General features: G+C 43.7%; 1 non-coding gene across 1 annotated transcript; it reads right to left on the bottom strand.

The window, feature by feature from the left end:
• Positions 1 to 846: 846 nt before the first annotated feature.
• On the bottom strand, positions 847 to 18,109 carry LOC100296458 (ubiquinol-cytochrome-c reductase complex assembly factor 2). Its single transcript, XR_003030513.2, has 2 exons — positions 18,088 to 18,109; positions 847 to 1,325 (listed from the first exon to the last, which is right to left on the bottom strand). It is a non-coding gene; the product is annotated as a ubiquinol-cytochrome-c reductase complex assembly factor 2 (transcript).
• Between the last annotated feature and the right edge of the window lie 428 nt (positions 18,110 to 18,537).

Raw genomic sequence — 18,537 nt, 5'->3', positions numbered from 1 at the left:
CAGCCAAACATATAATAAACAAATAAATATTTACAGAGATGAATGTTAGATTTCTTACAGTGATACCCAGGGCCTCCATCATCTCCCGTTATATAGGTTCTGATTTGGCCCCAGCCTCATCTCTCTGCCTTTAGACTTTAGGGATTCACCAAGACAGTCTCTAAGTGGTTCATCCCCTGTGTACCCCAGGTCTCCTCACTTTTAAGGCACATCCCTGGGGTTATGTCCAATGGAGCCCACTCCCTCTCTCCGACTGGGAGAGGTACCCGCCTCAGGGCCCAGTAATGGCCTGGGCCCCCACATTCACTGCATTTCAGGAGCCTGTGTCTGTGAGGCCTGCCAACAGCACCTGCTTCCAGCCTGGCCCTTGTGAATGGTCAATAAGGAGCCATTTACTGAATAGTGGAAGGCAGTTTGATACTAAGGTTCCCAAAGAGCTACACCTCCCTATTCATACTCATGTAATCCTCTCTCCTCGAATCTGCCTTGGATGTGTGCCTCGCTAGAAGTCACCGCCCCCCGCAGCCAGTTCTGGCCTAAACCTTAAGATTGGGAGCTTCTGCTTTTGTGTGCTCAGGAGCTCTGAGCTCCACACTGGGGAGACCACATGGAAAGGCCACGTGGAGACCTAAGGAAGCCAGGTGAGAGTGAGAATAGATGTCCCTGATGTATGACCCCAGTGCAGTTGTTCGAGTTATCCCTTAGCCATTTGAGCTTTTCCCAAAGCACCAGGCTCACAAGCGAAGAAGCCCCTTGGATTCTTTTCCCTTGGGTGTCCTAGCCAGAGCTGACATCCTGTGGAGCAGAGACAACTATCTCTGCTGCGTCCTTTTCGAATTCTTGAAACGCAGGACAGTGAGCAAATAAAGTTGCTGTTCTTTTTTTTAATGGGAAAAATCAGGGTGTTTTATTGATAATGGTAACATACATGACTTCATGGTTAGGTAGGCAGGGCTATAAGGCCTGAGCCTAGGCTTTGTGCTTCTCATTGGGCTTCTTGGGGACAAACTTCTGCCGTTTCTTCCACATGCCTTTATTCATCTCCTTAAACTCGTCCAACATATCTGTGGACAGGATCAGTTTGTACTCTTCCAAGGACAGGCCACTGAAGCTTGTGTGTCTGAGGTGAGGGTACTTGTGTTTGCAGTAGTTTGAATGGAGCCAGGCTAAGCTCTTGTACACCTGACTGCAGGCCTCAGGCTCTGCAGTCTGGGTGTTCTCTCCCTCCTGAAAGGCTTGTGCTATGCACTGCCACAAGTAAGTGCCCAACTTCCTGTCTGTTTGGTCTCGTCCCAGCCATTCCTCACAGAGCTTAAGAAAGCGCCCTTAGTGGCTGGCTGCCGATTTAGGCCCGCCTGACTCTGCCCCTGAGGGAAGAGTTGGCCCTCCATTGTGGTTTTAAGCCATTAGTTGTGAGGAATTTCATTATGCAGCAGTGGCTACCTGATATAAGCTGATTAAACTGTTTCCTACTCCTCCTTGGGCCTCACAGAGGAACGGGCAGAATGTTATCACCAACATAAACACACTCAGTGCCCAGATCAGGACCAGCATATTGTATACATTCATTTATTTGCTCACTCACTCATTCATTCATTCACTCATTTATTCTTTCACTAGATATTTATGGAGATCCTGCCATATGCCAAGGTACTGTGGATACACTGGTGACAAGATAGACAAAATCATGGAACTCATATAATATGAACTGTGATGTCAGTGTAAGAGCAATCATCCTGGGTAATATACCAGAATGACTGGCTAAAGACAGTAAAGAAAGCAAGACTATTATTGAACAGAAGCATAATGTCACACCAGTTGGGTTTATGTCTCAGCCATTTGGGGGAAAATATCAATTTGGAGCCTCATCTTGCATGATAAATGAAAATAAATTCCAGATGGACTAGAGTAAAATGTGGGAAGAAAATTACACAATAAAAATCTTGAAGATGAAATAAATATTTAATAACCTCTGGGTTGGGAAAGACTTTCTGAACTTTAAGAGAGCAAATCACAGGGACTTCCCTGGCGGTCCTGTGGTTAAGACTCCATGCTCCTACTGCAGGAGGCGTGAGTTTGATCCCTGGAGATCCCGCATGCCTACCACTGGGTGTGGCTGAGAAAAAATCCTGTTTAAAAAAGAGAGAGAGAATAAATTATAAAGGAAAAGATTGACAGATTTGACTGTATACAAAGTTGAGTATCCCATATGTTTGAAAAGGGCATGACTAGGGACTTCCCTGGCATTCCAAAGGTAAAGCCTCCTTGCTCCCTAATGCAGTGGGTGCTGGTTCAATCCCTGGTTGGGGAACTAAGACCCCACATACCGACTAAAAACAAACAAAAATTATTATTTTAAAAAAGGCATGACTAAAATTGAAGTGAACTAGTAGAGAAAAATATTTGCAACAGGTATAACAGAAAAGTGATAAACCTATTAATAAATTAACGTGGAATTAACAGGAAAAGCCAGTACCCAAAAGAAAGATGGGCAATTAATATGAAAGGACAATTCAAAGAAGAAACATAAAGAGCCAAAAAAGATAAAAGCCAAGTTTATCCCTGGTAATATTCAAATAATTTGCCCTTTGAAATACTGAGAGGCAGCCCGTTGCCTGTCAAATCAGCAATGATGTTTGAAATGTGGTTCCCTTTGGTGAGGAGAGTTCAGGGAAATGGGAGACCCTGTTCACATTCACCACAATCGGGGTGTGAAGGGGAGTGATTTTTATAGAGAAGGATTGGGCCCCAAGTCTAAAACTTGAAAATGCTCATATCTAAAAAAAAAAAATGAAAATGCTCATATCTGTTAATTCATCATTTACACTACTGGAAAGAATCTGGCAAGTGGAAAAGGATTTCACCCCAAGGATTTTTATGGCATCATTAAAAATTTTTTTTAATTTATTTATATATTTATTTTTGGCTGTGCTTGATCGTTGACTTCTTGCGGTGGCTTCTCTTGTTGCGGAACATGGGTTCTAGGGTGCATGGGCTTGAGTCATTGTGGTGCAGGGGGCTCAGTTCCCCTGTGGCATGTGGGATCTTAGTTCCCAGACCAGAAATTGAACCTGCATTCGCTGTGTTGCAAGGTGGATTCTTAACCACTGGACCACCAGGGAAGTCTCTATGGCACCATTTTTTAATAAAGCAAAACAAACAAAACCAAATTGGGAATAATTTAACTATGACCTACTAGCATTTGACAAAGGTTCATGGGATATTAATTGGTATTTGAGAATAAAAGCCTCCTTAATAAAATGAATGTGGGAAATGCTGACTTGAATGAAGCTAAGTGAGATGCAGGAGCTTTAATTAACATGCTAGTGTCCATGATAACTGTAATAAGAAGGGCCCTCCTAGGTATTTTTTGCTAAACAAATTTATGTATCCCTCTATTTTCAGTTTTTCAGCAACTGTTGTCAACTATCAAGTCATTTCTTCCACCTCATTCTATTGGCCACCTCATGGCCCAAGACTTACTCAGATCAAGGGGTGGGGAAATAGATTCCTCCCTTTGATGGAAGTGGCTGTGAAATCAGATGGCAAAGGGCAAGGAGACAGGAAGGGGTGAAAAACTGGAGCCATTTTTGCAGTCTACCAGAGCCCTTTCTTCACGTGTATGAGGAAAGGTAAATTACTAGCAGTTAAAAAATTTATTTACTTATTTATTTGAGTGTACAAGGTCTTAGTTTCGGCATGTGGAATATGGTTCCCTGACCAGGAATCAAACCTGGGCCGCTTGCATTGGGAGCCCAGAGTCTTAGCCACTGGACCACCAGGGAAGTCCCAAATTAATAGCAGTTGTTACTCGAAGAAGTAAGTCTTCTTCCCCAAGTCTCAGTGGCTTGATACAACCTTCCCCCCCCCCCCCCCGCCACAGGATAGCATGATGCAGTCAGTGGGGTAGAGCTACCCCATCTGGCAGCTCTGGGCTCCTTTAGCTCCCTTGCTCCCACCCCTCATCCTCTCCATCAGTGAATGTTGAAAGAGAGGAGGGGCATACGTGGGAGGTCTTGGGGATCACACCTGGAGGTCGGACACACATCTGCACACTAGCTCTTTGGTTCACATAACCAATTGCAAGGGAGGATGTAGTCCAGTCCCAAAGGGGCAACGGAGAGTGGTGTTAGTGAGCAATTAGTCTCTACAACATGTTTGGGAACATGCTGTATCTGAAAGTAGAGAAGGGTTATTGTGTTGATTTATTTGTTTTCTTGTATATCACTTGTCTTCCTTCTCTAGGTTGTAAGCTCCAGGAAGGCAGTTTTGTTCACCATTTCACCAACTAGGGGCCCAGTAAGCACTCAACAAATACATGTGGAATAAATGAATGAATGGATGAGTGAATGAAAAATTCAACACTTTCACAGGATACAATATTATGAACCAATTAAAACTGATGTGTCTGAGATTCCGGAAACACGAAAAATTGTTTACATGTGAACATTTAGGTAGGGTCTAGGTTAGGTACCACAGATCCCCTGGAGGAGGAAATGGCAACCCATTCCAGTAGGTTTGCTTGAAGAATTCCATGGACAGAGGATCCTGGAGGGCTACAGTCCAGGGGGTTGCAAAGAGTCTGACATGACTGAGGGACTCACACTTTCACTTTCAGGTTAGGTACGATACGAATCCATAACAGAATACAATAAAACAGTAGCTTAAACAAAGGAGAACTTTATTTCTCTCTAACCAATAGAAGTATCAATAACCTCAGATATGCAGATGACACCACCCTTATGGCAGAAAGTGAAGAACTAAAGAGCCTCTTGATGAAAGTGAAAGAGGAGAGTGAAAAAGTTGGCTTAAAGCTCAATATTCAGAAAACTAAGATCATGGCATCCGGTCCCATCTCTTCATGGCAAATAGATGGGGAAACAGTGGCTGACTTTATTTTTTCTGGCTCCAAAATCACTGGAGATGGTGACTGCAGCCATGAAATCAAAAGATGCATACTCCTTGGAAGAAAAGTTATGACCAACCTAGAAAGCATATTAAAAAGCAGAGACATTACTTTGCCAACAAAGGTCCGTCTAGTCAAAGCTATGGTTTTTCCAGTAGTAAAGTATGGGTGTGAGAGTTGGACTATAAAGAAAGCTGAGCACTGAAGAATTGATGCTTTTGAACTGTGGTGTTGGAGAAGACTCTTGAGAGTCCCTTGGACTGCAAGGAGGTCCAACCAGTCCATTCTAAAGGAGATCAGTCCTGAGTGTTCATTGGAAGGACTGATGTTGAACCTGAAACTCCAATACTTTGGCCACCTGATGTGAAGAGCTGACTCACTTGAAAAGACCCTGATGCTGGGAAAGATTGAAGGAAGGAGGAGAAGGGGACAACAGAGGATGAGATGGTTGGATGGCAACACCAACTCGATGGACAAGAGTTTGGGTAAACTTTGGAAGTTGGTGATGGACAGGGAGGCCTGCCGTGCTGTGGTCCACGGGGTTGCAAAGAGTTGGACACGACTGAGCGACTGAATGGAACTGAACTGAACCAATAGACCAAGCATAAACAGTCCAAGGCTTCATGGTGTCAGTATGGAGGCTTCATGGCATCAGAGAGCCAAGCTGCTTTGACCAATGGCTCTCCTGTTCCTAGGGGAGTGCCCTGGCCTGAGTGGTCCTAGGTTGCTCCCACCACATCCATATTCTATGTTCTTCATGTGGGACGGGGAAAAGGAAAATGGAGACTCATCCTATGGTTCTTCTTGAGCATAGATGAATTGAGAAATAAAATCTTAGCTTTGGTGTCTACTTTATTCTGAAGGTCATCTCTTTGCTCTTTTCCCAGGGCAAAGAGCAGATGTGTACAGTGAGGTCAGGTCCCGAATGACCAGTCAAAGAGAATATAGCTCCTTGTTGGGAGGGATTGGGGGCAGGAGGAGAATGGGACGACAGAGGATGAGATGGCTGGATGGCATCACTGACTCGATGGACGTGAGTCTGAGTGAACTCCAGGAGTTGGTGATGGACAGGGAGGCCTGGCATGCTGTGATTCATGGGGTCGCAAAGAATCGGACACGACTGAGCGACTGATTTGATCTGATCTGATCAGGTAAATACAAGCTGTTTGCAAAGATGGGCAGCATGCAGATTTGCACATATGATATGGTCAGAAATATATAAAAATATATTCAGTAAAATGACAGGAAGGAAATACAACAAAATACCGTAATGAGATTGTCTCTCAGATGTAGGTGAAGTGTTTTTTTTCATTTTTATTATTGTATCTTGCTGTATTTTTCAAAAGTTTCATAATGAGCAAGCATTAAGATCTTTTAAATTTTATTTATTGTGACATATCAAACACCTATCAAAAAAAAAGCCCACAAAACCCCCCAAACAAAAAGCAAAAGCACAGGATAATGAATCATTGAGTGAACACTCATGCATACACATCCACAGTGGGGAAAAAAAAAGATGTCATTGATGCATTCTAGAAAATGTTTTGTCCTATTTTATTCATAAAACTTCCTCCTTTCTGACAGGTTACCACCATTTAGACTTGATGGAATCCTTTCTTTGGTTTTCTTAGTAGTCTTGCTACCTACGTGTGCTTCTTAAACACTATAGTCTAATCTGGACTCTTTTAAAACTCTATGTAAATGGGAACCATATTGCATATACTCTTTCATATATGCTTTTTCCTTTCACTCAACATTCTGTTTGTGAGATAAATCCATGTTGTGACAAGTACTAGTACCTACTGTGTTTATTCTACGCAGTCAAGATATTTATTCTCGTTATCACATAATGTCCCATGGTGTGAATCTACTACAAAGTACGTATCCATCTTCCTCTGATGAACATTTGTGTTGATTCCCTTGAAGGGCTTTGCAAGTAGGACAGCTATGAAGAGCTTTGCACAGGCTTCCTGGTGTCCATCCACCAGTCTCTTTAGGATATAGATAGAGAGGCAGAAGTTCTGAGTCACTGGGAATAACAATGCCAAATTGTTCCCAAAGTGGTTAAACCACTGCCACTCACTCCTTCTGCAGTGCATGGGAGTTTTGGTTGCTCCCTATCTTTTAGCACCCACACGTGGTATTGTCAGATTTTGCCATTTTTGTCATTTCCAGATATAGAGGGGAAGGTGTCCTTTTTTGGCCTCACCGCATGGTATGTGGGATCTTAGCTCCCCCGCCAGGGATCAAACCTTTGTCCCCTGCTTTGAAAGCGTGGAGTCTTAACCTCCGGACCAGTCAGAAAGTTCTGAGGGGTAGGTGTTTTAATTCACATTTCCCACTGAACTTCAGAACCTATTGATACCTTTACTGCCATATGGATTTCCTCCTATGTAAAGGGTCTGCTTAAGAGTTCTGCTCACTTTTCTTTTGGGGTTGGCTGTTTGTTTTTGAAGGAGTTACTTCTATATCCCCTACTCAAATCCTTAGTCTACATCATATGTTGGAAATATCTTCTCCCACTCTGACCATTTGGTAATGGTATCTTTTTAATGGAAAATCTCAAAACATACACCAAAGTGGAGAGAACAGTGTAATGAATTCCCATAGGCTTATTAGCAGCTTCAACAATTGTCAGTGTATTTGTTGTTTAGTCGCTGAGTGATGTCTCACTTTTCTGTGACCCCATGAACTGTAGCCTGCCAGGCTCCTCTGTCCATGGGATTACCCAGACAAGAATGCTGGAGTGAGCTGCCATTTCCTTCTCCCAGGGATCTTTCCGATCCAGGGATCGAACTTACGCCTCTGTATTGGCAGGCAGATTCTTTTCAACTGAGCCACCAGAGAAGCCTGTCAGTATATAGCCAATCTCATTTCCTCTCTACCTGCACTTCTTCCCCCTTGGGTTATTTTATGCAAATTCTAAAAGTCTTATTATTTTATCAAAGAAAATTTAGTAAGTATCTCTAAGCAATAAAGACCTTTTAAAATATAAATATATAACCATATCACTCTAAGACATCTTTTGATGAATACAAATTATTAACATTGATTAGCCAAATGTAACAATCTTGTCTTTTGTAGTTAGTGCTTTTTGAGTCTTGATTAAGAAATCTTAGCACAATTATGTAAAGTTTAAAAATAAAATAAAATTTAAAAAAAATTAAAAAAAAAAAGAAATCTTAGCAGATGTTAGCTATTATATATGGAATGGATAAACAACAAGGTCCTACTGTATAGCATGGGGAACTGTATTCAATATCTTGTGTTAAACCACAATGGAAAAGAAGATTTTAAAAGTATGTATATAATATGTCTATGTATAACTGAATCACTTAACTGTGCAGCAGAAATTAACACATTTTAAAACAACTATACTTCAATTTTTAAAAATTAAAAAAGGAGAAATCTTTTCTCTTCCTTGCAGTTATGCTACATTATCTTTTAAAACTTTTTCATTTTATTTTTCAATTTGGGTCTGTGATCTACCTAAAGTTGATTATTGTGCTTAGTATGAGGTAGGAGTCTAATGTAATTTTCATCCAATTAGATAGCAAACTCAGTATATTTATTGAAAAGATCGTCTTTTTCTCTTTTTTTTGCAGTAAAAACCTCTATCACAAGTCAGGGGGCCATATGTACATAGGTATACTTCTAGAATCTCTACTCTAGTTCACCAATCATTGAATTAATTTCCATTGCTTTACAAGTCTTTTTAAAAATATTTATTTTTATTTATTCATTTGATTGCACTGAGTCTCAGTTGCAGCAGTGGAATCTTTAGTTGTAGCATTTGGGATCTTGTTCCCTGGCCAAGGATCAAACCCTAGCCCCTGCATTGGGAGCATGGAGTCTTAGCCACTGGACCACCAGAGAAGTCTGGCTTTATAAAAAGTTTTGATATCAGCTAGGGTGGAAACTATCTCCTTGTTTTTTCACCAAGAGTATCTTTGTTATAATTGGCTCTTTGATTTTAGTATAAAATTTAGAATCCACCTGCAAGTTGCACAGAAAAAAGCTTTTAAAATCTAGATTATGAATGGATAGAACATATAGGTAAATTCAAGGGAAACTGCTATCCAAATCCAATAACATGGTATATCAAACCATTATCTAGATTTTTTAAAAAGTCTTTTACAAAGTTCCCTTATATAGGCTTTTCATACCGTTTGTTAGATTTATTACCAGTCACTTGATCCTTTACGCTAATATAGATGGCTACTTTTCTCCACCTTTGTTTGGTTTATGACTGGTATGTGGCAATAAAATTGATTTTTATACATTGATTTTATATCCAGTTACCTAGCTAAGTTCTGTTATGAATTTTAATAAATTAGTCTGTAGAGTCTTCTGAACATTCTTTAGCCAGAATCACATAATCTATTAATAATGATGCCAATAATTTTTTATTTATTTTCCTGCTTTACTTCAGAGTTAAGGTTTCCAGGACAAAGTTGAAAAGAAGCAATAACAACAGGCATCTTTCTTTGTCTTATTCCACACTTAGAAGGAAAACTTTTAATATTTAACCATTAAATATTTAAATGCATGTGTGCTAAGTCACTTCAGTCATGTCTGACTCTTTGTGACCCTACGGACTATAGCCCGCCATGCTCCTCTGTCCATGGGATTCTCCAGGCAAGAATACTGGAGTGGGTTACCATGCCCTCAGCCAGAGGATCTTCCCAACCCAGGGATCAAACCCACATCTCAAACCTGCGTCTCTTAAGTCTCTTGCATTGGCAGGCAGGTTCTTTACCACTGGTGCCACCTGGGAAGCCCCAATATTTTAATACTTAACCATAAATGATGCTTGCTGTAGGTTTTTGGTAGTGCTCTTCATCAGAAGATTTTTTGAAATATTTATTTGGCTGCACCCGGTCTTGGTTGTGACACCTGGGCTCATCTGCCTTGGTTTTGTCATGTAGGATCTTTAGCTGCAGCATACGAACTCTTAGTTGTGGCACGTAGGATCTAGTTTCCTGACCAGGAATTGAATCCAGGCCCTGGGCATTGGGAGTGCAGAGTCTTAGCCACTGGACCACCAGGGAAGTCCCTCCTGGTTCATTCTTACCTTGATGACCTCAGGTCTCAGCTTAAAAGGAAGAGCTGAGGTTCAGACTGTCCAGTCTGGGTGGATCTGGGCCTTTACTTTTGCTCAAACCATCTTTTGCATGGAAGAAGGCATTTGTCCCAAAGGCATTTGAGTTTTGAACTCCGCTCTTGTTTTATTCAGAGTTTTCAATACTATTTCCTTACCCTCTTATTGGTGTGTGTGCTCAATTATGTCCAACTCTTTGAGACCCCATGGACTGTAACCCGCCAGGCTCCTCTGTCCATGGGATTTCCCAGGCAAGAATACTGGAGTGAGTTGCCATCTCCTTCTCCAGGGGGTCTTCCCAACATAAGCGTCAAACCCGCATCTCTCATGTCTCCTGTATTGGCAGATGGATTCTTTACCACTGAACCTCCTGGGAAGCCCTCCCTCTAACTAGTGTTTTGCTGCTTTTAATAATTTTCCCCCCATAGATTTCATCCTGCATTTTTATCTGTTCTCCAATGGAGATGGTTTTTGGTTTATTTAGAACACCATTCCTGGCAGAAAAAGTCCTATTATTTTTTCTTCTGCAAAATTGAATTTGTTATGCTTTCTGAAATTAAAATATCTTTTCCCCCAATTATATATACTAAAAAATCCCCTGTAAAAAAAAAAAGACAACCAAGTTTTTAAAAATAAGAAAATCTAAATGATCTAAATCCCATTGCCCAGAGATACCACTGTTGACATTTACTTGACTACACATTCATACTTCTTTCTATTCAGATATGCACAGTTTTACATATATCATTTTATATAAACGGCATCATGTTATACACACTGTTGTTTTCACGTAGTTCCTTTACATTCAACCCTATTTTGTGTTTACCCTTCCCCATCTCCTATCCTGACCGAGGTCACCAGTGTTGCCAACGTTAACAGCCTGAGTGTATCCTAAGGTAGTTTTCCCCACTGTCACTCAAATATGCAAACATATATATACATATATATTTATAAGGGATTCATTTTAATCACTGCACTCGTACCACCAATAGAATCACTTCTCTGCATCTAGCTTTTCTCAGTTAAAATCCCTTCAAATCAGCTTGTAGAGTTCTAATTCATTCGTAATGACTGCATTGATGATATGGGTGAACCACAATTGGTAAATCCATCAAGCATTACCTTAATTATATTTAAAAGACCTTCATTTTATGAATGAAAACTCAGCCACTGTGGTCTAAGATGCATGCCGACTGCCAGCGTCAGGGCCACACTCCAGCCAAGAGGAAGGGCAGAGACAGGGAGAGTCTCACTTTTACCTTTAGAAACACAACCTGACGTTGCCTGCTTTGTTTCTTGCCTCATTCTATCCTCCAGAAGACAGTTATGAGGCCTCACCTGGCTCCAAAGAGACTGAGAAACATAGTCTTGGCCAGGGGACCAGATGTCTGATTCCAAATGCTATTCCAGTAGAAGGGGAAAAGAACAATATCTGCTGATGAGGCATTCAACCTTGCTTCCCTGGTGGCTCAGTAGTAAAGAATCCGCCTGCCGATGCAGGAGACTCAAATTCGATCCCTGGTCGGGAAGATCCCCTGGAGGAGGGAATGGTAACTCATTCCAGTATTCTTGCCTGGGAAATCCCATGGACAGCAGAGCCTGGTGGGGCTACAGTCCAAGGGGTCTCAAAGAGTCAGACACAACTGAGCAACCAAGCATGAATGCACATAGAACTAATATAGGGTAAAATTCATCCTTTTTAGTGTACTGTTCTATGGGTTTGACAAATACACTGTTACTTTTCAGTTGCTAAGTTGTGTCCAACTCACAGAGAGTCAGACACCACTGAAGCAATTTAGCACGCATCCCAAACAGGATTCCATTGTATGGATATACCACAGGTTGTCCATTCATCTGCTGAAGAACACTTGGGTTGTTTCTAGTTTGGACATTATGACTAAAGCCACTATTCATATGGCAAACTGCTTTTTATGTGAATTTAAGTTTTCATTTCTCTTCGGTAAATACCTAGGAATGGTATTGTTGGATCATACAGTAAGAATATGTTTAACTTTATAAGAAACAACTGAACTGTTATCTAAAGTATCTGTACTATTTTGCACTCCTGTCAACAATGCATGAGAGTTCCAACTGTTCACATCCTTGGCAGCTCTAGATATTGTCCATTTATTGCTGTTGTTTGCCATTCTAATAGATGTGGAGTAGTATCTCACTGTGGTTTTTCTTTTTGTTTTAACCAAAGAATCAAACTATTATCCTACCTAGGAAGGATAAGGCAGGCTGGATGGATTGGTTCCCCTGGTATTTTGGACAATTCTCATGCCTTCTATCCCAGACGTCCAGAGCCCTCTGAACATCATCTCAGTTTTTTTTTTTTTTTGGCTGTCTTCTACTTTTTAGGAATTTCTTACCTTATGAATTCAACCTCCTCAGAAATTCATTTTCCCACTTTTCCTTGCAGCTGTGGTACGGGTGTGTGTCCATTCAGATTCATCCAAAATTCCATCATTTCCTTCCCTCTGATATTTGGGTGCTCGGCTTTCCTCTTTGATCACGTGTGCACTAATCTCCAAATCTTCACAAACTTCACCCTGTGAACTCAGCTAGTTCAAGCAGGGCATTTGAAACTACAGAGTTGGTTGTAGTTGCAAGGTTCCCTGCCCTCTAGGGCTTCCTAGGTGGCTCTTGTGGTAAAGAACTCTCCTGCCAATGCCAGAGACATAAGAGACGCTGGTTTGATTCCTGGGTAGGGAAGATTCCCTGGAGGAGGGCATGGCAACCCACTCCAGTATTCTCACCTGGAGAATCCCATGGACCGGGGAGCCTGGCAGGCTACAGTCTGTGGGGTCACAGAATCGGACACAAGTGAAGGGACTTAATGCACACACACGCACAAGGTCCCCCAAAGTACCAGGGCTGTTTCCATTGTCTGCTTTGTAACAGACCATCCCAACATGTAGTGGCTTAAAACAACATTGTTTCTCATGATTCTATACTGTGAGCTGATGGGATGATTCTTCTGCTTCATGTGGTATTGCCTGGGGGTCACTCAAGGGGCTCTGCATTTAGCTGGTGGCTGGAAGGGCACAGAAGATCCAAGATGACTGGATCTTTTGGAGCCCTGGGCACTTCCTGTCTGCCGGGTGCCTTGGGTCTTATCCTTGTGGCCTTTCTCTCCTCATGATATCTCATCCTCTAGGGCCTCTTTGTATGACTTCACTCTCCAGGAAGGGAGCTTGGACTTCCTTACAGCATGGCAGCTGGATTCCAGGAGAGTAAGAGCAAAAGCGGTAAGGTTTCCTACAGCCCAGGCTCAGAACTGGCACAGCAGCACTTTCACTGTGATCTAAATCCAAGCAAGTCATGAATTTGGCTCAGATTCAAGGGGAAGGGAAATGGGCTCTGTAACTTAAATATATATATATGTTTGTCTTAGTTGTGGCCCAAAGGATCTTTCAGCTGTGTCATGTGGGATGTAGTTCCCTGGCCAGTGATCAAACCTGGGCCCCCTGTGTTGGGAGCATGGAGACTTAGTCACTAGACCACCATGGTAGGGTTTTTTTTTAATTTATTTATTTTTAATTGAATAATAATTGCCTTACAATATTATGTTGATTTCTGCCATACATCAACATGAATCAGCCATAGGTGTATATATATCCCCTCTCTCTTGAAACTTCCTGCTGCCTCCCTCCCCATCCCACCCTTCTAGATTGTCACAGAACCCTGGTTTGAGTTCGCCACCAGGGAAGTTTTTAAAAATGTATTTGTTGAGATGGCTAGAGCGGAGACTTTTGCTCAGTTTGCAGCTCTGCACCTCGGCCCTCCCAGGATTGCTCACTGGACACGCTGTGTCCTCTGGGATTTCCCTGTGACCAGGACACCTCAGTTTCCTTCCCGAGGCTTGCAGCTGAGGAGCTCTTAGTTGCTCCAGGCCACCCATGATCTTGGTTCTCCGACCGTGCAAGGAACCCAACATTCTGTGATTTAGAAGGTGGAGTCTTAACCGCTGGACCACCAAGACAGTCCCTGCGTCAATATTGTTGAATTTCAAGACAAGAATCATTAGTCATGTATGGATGTGAGGATTGGACTGTAAAGAAAGCTGACTGCCAAAGAATTGATGATTTTGAACTGTGGTGTTGAAGAAGACTCTTGAGAGTTCCTTGGACTGCAAGGATATCCAACCAGGCCATCCTAAAGGAAATTGGTCCTAAATATTCATTGGAAGGACTGATGCTGAAGCTGAAACTCCAATACTTTGGCCATCTAATGCGAAGAACTGACTTATTTGAAAAGACCCTGATTCTGGGAAAGATTGAAGGTGGGAGGAGAAGGGTTCAATAAAGGATGAGATGGTTGAATGGCATCACCAGTCGATGGCCATGAGTTTGAGCAGGCTTGGGGAATTGATTATGGACAAGGAAGCCTGGTGTTCTGCAGTCCTTGGGGTACCAGAGAGTCAGACATGACTGAGAAACTAAAGTGAACTGAAACGAGCTGTGAGCAACCCAGTATCAGGTCTTATGATGAGAGTTATTAAGTTACATATGCACATGTCTGAGATGTAGGAGACTGTGTACTGGGTGACCTATGCTGCTTAACATCTATAAATCTTCCTTATAATCATAAAGATGTGGCTGCAAGATCATTCATTCACACTGGGGTTCCCCAGAGTTCATGTTTCACAGCTCAGGGCTTCACACAATCTTCTTTGTCTACAAAACATGTCACTGTGGGGTCTAGACCAGTGTGTGCATTTAGATACTTAAGTCCAAACCCTTATGTAAGCCCTAGCCTTTGCCACTTGGCAGGATGGACCGTTTTGTGATCCTATTTTTTTAAAATAAAGTTTTATTGAAATTAAAAAAAAAATGTATTTGTTTTTGGCCATGCCACATGGCATGTGAGATCTTAGTTCCCTGACCAGGGATCAAACCTGTGCCCCTCACTATCCCTGCAATGGAAGTGTGTGGAGTCCCAACCACTGGACCACCAGAGAAGTTTGCCCTCTGTAATTCTTGATGAGAGGGATAGTATGTGCATATTGAGATGAAGAAAATCTTGGTGACTGTTTTTGGAGACTACCTACCATGGGTGGCTTAAATGAGGTAGAAGTTTCTCCCTCTCATGAGTCCAGAGCTCCTCCAATGTGATGGGTACCGAGGTTCCTTCTATCCTGTTGCTCTTTTGTCCTTATTATGTTGCCCTTGTCCACTTGTTTTAATGTGATCACTCCATCATTGAAATTCCAGCAAATGAGAAAGTTGAAGAAGGATGGAGTCTACCCTTCCATGAAAGCCATGGCCTATACATTGCTCATTCACTTCCAACATGGCCCATCAGCCAGAGTGAAGTCATATGGCCTTTTAAATGCAAATGAAGCCAGGAGATACAGTCTTTAGTCTAGTGGCCAGAGGCCCAGAGGAAAATTCTGCATGGGGGACAGCAGGTATAAAGGCCCTGAGGTGAGAATGAGCTTGACTTACTGGAGAAACAGCAAGAAGGCCAGTGTAGCTCCAGTAGGGGAAGTAAGGGGAAGAGAGGAAAGAGGGGAGGACAGAGAGATGGACAGGTCTTTATATAAACTTATGTTTTCTTTTTTTAATTAAAAAAATTTAATTATTTATTTTGGCTGCACTGGGTGCTCGCCGAGGCACGTGGGCCCTTAGTTGGGACGTGCAGGGTTCTTTAGTTGACGCTTGTAGGCTTAGTTGTGGGTTCCCGGACCAGGGATTGAACGCGGGTGCCCCATCCCTACCAGCCTGGTTGCACTGAGAGTGCTGAGTGCTATCTGCTGGACCACCAGGCAAGTCCCTGAATATGTGTTTGCAGTTCTCTGCAGTAAACGCCTTCCTTTGTGGAATTGCTGGATGGTGTGCTGCGATTCATGGGGTCGCAAAGAGTCGGACACGACTGAGCGACTGATCTGATCTGATCTGATCTGATGTGTAGGTGACTATTTAAAATTTTTAAATATATGTATTTATTTTGGGGGCAGTGTCAGGTCTTAGTTACAACACTCAGGATATTCCATTGTGGTGTTGCAGCAGCTTAGGCATGCAAGGCATGTGGAATTCTAGGTCCCCAATCAGGGATTGAACACATGCCCCTTGCACTGCAGGGCAGATTCGTAACCACCGGACCTCCATAGAAGTCCCTGTGACTATTTAAATTTATAAGAAACTACCAAGCTCTTTTCCAAGGTGGTGGTTCTATTCCACATTTCCAACTGCTCCTCATGTCTGCTGACACTTGACAGGGTCTGTCTTTTTAATTTTCGTCACTCTAGTGGGCGTGTAGTGGTGTTTCACTGTGGTTTTAGCTTGTATTTCCCTCATGACTAATGATGTTGAACGCTTTTTCACGTGTTATTCGGCTAGTCACATCTCTTCTTTGGTGACGTGTCTGTTCAAATCCTTCAGCCATTTAAAAAATAAGTGATTTGCCTCACTTTTCAGAAAGCTTCCCTTGGCTGCTGGGGGGAGGGTGGACGCTGGTGGGGGTGGGGAGAGTGGAAGCAGGGAGTCGGGGAAGGGACTGTAGCTTCCACAGAGGCGAGCTTGTCACAGACTCAACCCATGGCTTGTTTTCTGGGAAAGTCAACAACCCCAACACTTGGGCTGCTGCCAAGAGAGTCTGAGACACTTTACAGATCTCGTGGGGTTCGGGGCAGCCCTGCTTCCTGGAGTTGGGCACTGTGGGGAGGGGTCTGCCCTCCATCTCTGTCTCTTCCTTTCCCCAGTGGGATGGAGACCCTGGGCTGGAGACCAACTGGCATATTAGGGTCTGTTCCAGTACAGCTATGCTTGTGCTTAGTCACTCAGTTGTGTCCAACTCTTTGCGACCCCATGGGCTGTATGGACTGCAGCCCACCAGGCTCTTCCGTTCATGGAATTCTCCAGGCAAGAACACTGGAGTGGGCTGCCATTTCCATTTCTGGGGAGTACAGCTGTACCTGTGGTTAAAATATTGGAATGCTTCACATTGCCACCACCTCAGCCCATTCCCTTGGAACACCTCGGACTTCCCCACATCTCAGCAGCCAAAGGGGGACCCCAAGACTCCGACCCAGCCCTGCAGCCACATCTGATTGGATGGTGCCTGGGTTGTGGGGCTGTTAGACTGGGGACAGCCTGGGCCTGGCTGGAATTGGAAGAATCAGATCAGGAGGCTGAGACTAAGAGGTAGAAGGAGGATTTTTTTCTGAAGGGGAGCCCAGAACTGGAGACATGAATTGTTCAGTCACTATGGTGTGTCCGACTCTTTTGTGACTCCATGGACTATAGCCCGCCAGTCTCCTCTGTCCTTGGGGTTCTCTAGGCAAGAATATTGGAGTGGGTTGCCATTTGCTTCTCCAGGAGATCTTCCTGTCCCAAGGATTGAACCCATGTCTGCAGATTCTTTACCACTGAGTCACCTGGGAAGCCTTGAATTGCTAGTAACAATAACAACAATGATATTGATAATGATTAACATTCACTGAGCATTTACTGTGTGCTAGGCAGGCCTGATTCTCACGGACCTCACAAAATCCTCACAAGAAACTGGACCACTGCTGCCGCATCCTGGCCCCCTGCTCCCACCCCTGCCCCCAATAGTCAGGTCCCCACGCCCAGCCAGAGGAAGACTGTTGACTCCTGAGTCAGATCAGGGCCCTCCTGGCTCAGAACTTCCTCTGGTCCCTGATTGCCCCTGGCTCACTGCACTTCAGCCACGTTGAGACGCCTGAGCAGGCAGGCTCTGCTCACTCCAGACCTGGTGGTGGTAGTGGCGTGTTGATTCTTCTGTGACAGGACTCGGCCAGGCCTGGGCAGTGGCAGTGTTTAATAGCCAGTGCCGCCTGGGGCTCGGCTGTGACCCTCTTCCGGACTCCAAATACTCACCCCCGACTCCAACAGGTCACTCAGACTCTGTCCCATGACTGGCATTCAGTTTCCCCTTTTTCTGTCCTGAGCCCAGGCCCGGGGAGCTGTGGGTGTGCTGCCTGGACGGGGCTTCCTGCCGCTGGCCCATCCCCCTATAGCCCCTAACCTCAGGTTCCTCCTTCCCTAGCTGTGGCTCCTCTCCTGTTGGGGCTAAAAGTCCTTGTCATCTCCTGGGTGGCCTCCCTCAGTACGGGCTTCCAGCCACTTCCTCATTTGGCGGGGGCAGCCCAGCCTGGCTGAGTGTCACCTCTTGCCCCCACCTGCCTCACCCCAAAGCCCTAGGCCTGTGTCTGTGCTGTGTGGATCTGTGTGACTGCCTAGTCTTCTCCCTCTTTCTCTGCCTGGTCACCACTTTCTCCTTCCCTCGCCTCCATCTTGGCTCTTTTCTCTTTTTCTTTAAGGGCCAGATATCTGTCTTTGGGTCCTGGGTTCTATGTCCACCTTTATTTGCTGTGTCTCTTTGGGTGAGTGTCTTTATCCTTCTCTAAAATGGAATAAAAGCATCTACCTCCTCAGAAGGGTGTGCTGTGTTTCATTGTTTAGTCATGTCCGACTCTTCCGGACCCCATGGACTGTAGCCCACCAGTCACCTCTGTCCATGGGGATTCTCCAGGCAAGAATACTGGAGTGGGTAGCCTATC

Source organism: Bos taurus, chromosome 18, assembly GCF_002263795.3.
Source record: "Bos taurus isolate L1 Dominette 01449 registration number 42190680 breed Hereford chromosome 18, ARS-UCD2.0, whole genome shotgun sequence".
Taxonomy (NCBI): Eukaryota; Metazoa; Chordata; class Mammalia; order Artiodactyla; family Bovidae; genus Bos; species Bos taurus.
Note: the sequence above shows the minus strand (reverse complement) of the source record. Positions and strands in the feature narration are given on the sequence as shown.